This window comes from Triticum dicoccoides, chromosome 1A (assembly GCF_002162155.2).
Source record: "Triticum dicoccoides isolate Atlit2015 ecotype Zavitan chromosome 1A, WEW_v2.0, whole genome shotgun sequence".
In the NCBI taxonomy this organism is placed as follows: Eukaryota; Viridiplantae; Streptophyta; class Magnoliopsida; order Poales; family Poaceae; genus Triticum; species Triticum dicoccoides.
In genome coordinates this window covers 233,691,452-233,696,655 of record NC_041380.1, presented here as the reverse complement: position 1 = coordinate 233,696,655, position 5,204 = coordinate 233,691,452, and positions in this window count along the sequence as shown.

Sequence of the window (5,204 nt, the reverse complement as noted above, 5' to 3'; positions counted from 1 at the left end):
CCAGAACTGCAACGATAAAATTGTGACGACAACACCTCGGAGCTCAACTCCCCGGGACACTGCCACAACCCCTAAATGCCAGGAGGCACCAAGAACAATGTTCTCGTCACAAAACCATCGGAACGATTCCAAGATACCCTCATGATCCTAAAATTTTTTGTGAAATTTGAGAAGAGAAGAGTCAAAACTCTACGTCAGGATGCCTCACCAGAGCGACGAAGGGACTGGGGAGTAAAAAGAATCCTACTCTCCGATATATATAATCCTAAGACTCAACACATTTTGTTCTAGACTCAACAACGCCAGTGATTCGGTCAAGCAGGGGGCTCCTAAGTCGGGGAAGGCTCTGATTACCAACTTGTAACACCCACGATGCGGCTATATCTCCCACGTGTCGAAGCACGACTTAACTTTGGAGTTCTTTCCGAATGGGCTCCCGGAAAAGAAGGAATTCCTTATTGATATGAGTAGTCTACCATCCCTAATAAGCCAGGCTATGACATATGAATTTCTAGGTTAGGCTTTTGGCCTAAGTTGGTCTATGGCCATGGTTGGCCTGGCGGATATCCAAAGTTGTAGCTGGGGTCATACTGAGAAGGATCCCCCTGGTGCCACAGGTTGGCAATCTCCTCCGGATTCCACTGACAAACAGACTGCCGGTGAGGATCAAATTGTGGTTCCGGCTCTGGCTCTGCAGCTGATGTGAGGTTTCGGTAGGCGTAAATGGCCTCTGGCGGAACAAGGTACTTGCCTGCAGATAAGTCAAACAAGGAAGGAGCAGGTAAGGTAATAGTCTCAGGGTGATTTTTATCAAATATCAACTTGTACTTAAGCATCTTTTCCTTATTCTTAACGATAAAATCAGTTGCTACCATAATCTTATAGTCTAGAAAAACAGGAGGCAACAACTTCTCTTCCTTCTCATAATGCCTAATAGGTATGTTAAAGTGTGCAGCTAGGCGCGAAGCAAAGATACCTCCCAAGATGGGGCCCTTAGTACAGTTAAGATTTAACCGCTTTGCAACAATAGCGCCCATACTAAATGTGTCATCACGGAACAAGGCATGGCACAAAATAACAATATCAGGAGCACTAAGGTTGCGACAGTTCCCGTGACCAATTAAGCATCTACTAGCAAATGTTGTGAAGTAACGTAAAACAGGAAAATGTATGCTAGTACTTCTTGCATCGGAAACTTTCCTCATTTCCCCTACAGCAATTGTATCAATAAACCCTTCCACATCGTCACGATGTGGTTCCTCTACGCTGCCCTCAAAAGGTATCAAACAAACCCGACAAAAATCACGAAGTGACATCTCCTTATGCTCATCATATAAATAAAATTCCACCATAGGTGGTGAGCTCCTAGCATGGAAATGAGAGTTTTGTAAAAAGATATTGGTGAGTAAGAGATACTGTTCACGTTGGTCGTGGAGGAAGGCGGTGAGGCCTACATTCTCAGCCAACTCATAAAAATCATCATAAATCCCGGCTGCTCTCAAGAAATTATCACAAGGCCATTCACACGACCGAACTTCCGCGGTGCGAGGGAGATTATATTTGGGCCTCTTATCCTCCTCACTTTGCTTATCCTTCGAGCTTCGGCTCGATGAGCCCCTAAAAAATCTATTCATCTTTTTCTGAAAATATCTGAAATTTTTAGTAACTTGAAAATAAAAGTGAACCAAGCTCAACAAAATTGATAGCAACTACTCCCACAGGTGGATATATCATGCATTAAAACTACTTTCGACCATAAAAATTTGACATGCAAGCTTAAGAACAGGGTCACCTAAGCAGCAAAAATTTGCAATGAATAAAGCACTAGAACAAAAACTAATTGGACCATTGGAGGAGTCACATACCAAAGAACAATCCCCCAAAGAAGTTTTGGGAATGGAGCTTTGAGCTAGGAGATCGAAAATGGTAGCAAGATGAGCTTGAACTCGGGTTTGAGCTGGCTAGTGATTTTTTTGGGAGGAAGGGTGTGTAGTAGCTGGAACAAGTGGAGGGGAGCCACCATGGGCCCACGAGGCAGGGAGCGCACCCAGGGGGTGGGCGCGCCCTGGACCCTCATGGCCAGCTGCTTGCTCCCCCTGCTATGTTCTCAGTGCCAGATATTCTCAAATATTCTAGAAAATCATATTTAATTTTTAGGGCATTTGGAGAACTTTTATTTTTGGGGTATTTTTTATTGCATGGATAATTCAGGAAACAGACAGAAAAATACTATTTTTGCTTTATTTAATATAAATAACAAAAACTAAAAAAGAGGGTACAGAGAGTTGTGCTTTCTAACTTCATCCATCTCATGCTCATCAAAAGGAATCCACTAACAGGGTTGATCAGGTCTTGTTAACAAACTCATTTCAAATAACATGAAACCGGAGAATTTTCGAATAACACTAGGTTACCTCAACAGGGATATGCACATCCCCAACAATAAGAATATCATATTTCTTCTTGACAGTGGGAAGAGGAAATTCAAAACCTCAAATAGTAATTGTTGAAATTTTTCCAATAGAATTTATACTATGGACTTGAGGTTGTTTCCTCGAAAGTGTACCGTATGCTCATTACCATTAACACGATAAGTGGCATTGCCTTTGGTGCAGTCAATAACAGCCCCTGCAGTATTCAAAAAGGGTCTTCCAAGAATAATAGACATACTATCGTCTTCGGGAATATCAAGAATAACAAAGTCCGTTAAAATAGTAACGTTTGCAATCACAACAGGCACATCCTCACAAATACCGAGAGGTATAGCAGTTGATTTGTCAGCCATTTGCAAAGATATTTCAGTAGGTGTCAACTTATTGAAATAAAGAGAGAGGCGTAACACTAACACCGGCTCCAAGATCACATAAAGCAGTTTTAACATAGTTTCTTTTAATGGAGCATGGTATAGTTGGTACTCCTGGATCTCCAAGTTTCTTTGGTATTCCACCCTTAAAATTATAATTAGCAAGCATGGAAGAAATTTCAGCTTCCGGAATCTTTCTTTTATTAGTAACTATATCTTTCATGTACTTAGCATAAGGATTCATTTTAAGCATATCAGTCAAATGCATATGCAAAAAGATAGGTCTAATCATTTCATCAAAGCGCTCAAAATCATCATCATCCTTTTTCTTGGATGGTTTAGGAGGAAAAGGCGTGTCTTTCTGAACCCATGGTTCTCTTTCTTTACCGTGCTTCCTAGCAACAGAGTCTCTCTTATCATAACGTTGATTCTTTGATTGTGGGTTATCAAGATCAACAGCAGGTTCAATCTCTACATCATTGTCATTACTAGGTTGAGCATCAACATGAATGTCATCATTAAGATTATCACTATGTTCATGTTCATTACCAGATTGTGTTTCAGCATAAGAGATAGAAATATTATTGGGATTCTTAGGTGTGTCAATAACAGGTTCACTAGAAGCATGCAAAGTCCTATCATTTTTCTTTCTCTTCCTTTTAGAAGGACTAGGTGCATCAACATTAGTTCTCTGAGAATCTAGCTCAATTCTCTTAGGATGGCCTTCAGGATACAAAGGTTCCTGAGTCATTTTACCACCTCTAGTTGCAACTCTAACAGCAAAGTCATTATTCTTACTATTCAATTCATTGAGCAAATCATTCTGAGCTTTAAGTACTTGTTCTACTTGAGTGGTAACCATAGAAGCATGTTTACTAATAAGTTTAAGTTCACCTTTAACATTAGTGATGTAATCACTCAAGTGTTCAATCATATAAGCATTATGTTTCAATTGTCTACCAACATAAGCATTGAAGTTCTCTTGTTTAACAATAAAATTATCAAACTCATCTAAGCATTGGCTAGCAGACTTATAACGAGGAATATCACCTTCATCAAATCTATAGAGAGAATTTACCTTTACTACCTGTGTCAGGTTATCAAGACCATGTATAGCTTCAATAGGAGGTAAATACTTAACATCTTTAGCTTTAATACCATTTTCATTCATAGATTTCTTTGCCTCTTGCATATCTTCAGGACTGAGAAATAGAATACCCCTTTTCTACGGAGTTGGCTTAGGAGTTGGTTTAGGAAGTGTCCGATTATTTTCATTAGTCAACATATTATTCAATAGAATTTCAGCTTGATCAACAGTTCTTTCCCTGGAAACACAACCAGCACAATTATCCAAGTAATCTCTGGAAGCATCGGTTAGTCCATTATAAAAGATATCAAGTATTTCATTTTTCTTGAGAGGATGATCAGGCAAAGCATTAAGTAATTGGAGAAGCCTCCCCCAAGCTTGTGGGAGACTCCCTTCTTCAATTTGCACAAAATTATATACTTCCCTTAAAGCAGCTTGTTTCTTATGAGTGGGGAAATATTTAGCAGAGAAGTAGTAAATCATATCCTGGGGACTACGCACACAACCAGGATCAAGAGAATTAAACCATATCTTAGCATCACCCTTGAATGAGAACGAAAATAATTTAAGGATATAATAGTAGTGAGTTTTCTCATCATTACTGAACATGGCAGCTATATTATTTAATTTACTAAGATGTGCCACAATAGTTTCAGATTCATAGCCATAGAAAGGATCAGATTCAACCAAAGTAATTATATCAGGGTCGACAGAGAATTCATAATCCTTATCAGTAACAAAGATAGATGAAGTAGCATAAGCGGGATCATATTTCATTCTAGCATTCAAAGATTCTTGTTTCAGCTTAGCTAATAGTTTCTTAAGATCACTCCTATCATTGCAAGCAAGAAAGTCTCTAGCAGTTTCTTCATCCATAACATAACCCTCAGGAACAATACGTAATTCACATCTAGGGGGAGAATTTTCATCATCACTTTCATCAATATTATCAATTTCAATAATTTCATTCTCTCTAGCCCTAGCAAGTTGTTCATCAAGAAATTCACCAAGTGGAACAGTAGTATCAAGCATAGAAGTAGTTTCATCATAAGTATCATGCATAGAAGAAGTGGCATCATCAATAACATGCGACATATCAGAATTAATAGCAGAAGTAGGTTTAGGTGTCACAAGCTTACTCAAAACAGAAGGTGAATCAAGTGTAGAGCTAGATGGCAGTTCCTTACCTCCCCTCATAGTTGAGGGAAAAATCTTGGTTCTTTGATCTTTCAAGTTCTTCATAGTGATAAGCAGATATAAATCCCAAGTGACTCAAAGAATAGAGCTATGCTCCCCGGAAACGGCGCCAGAAAA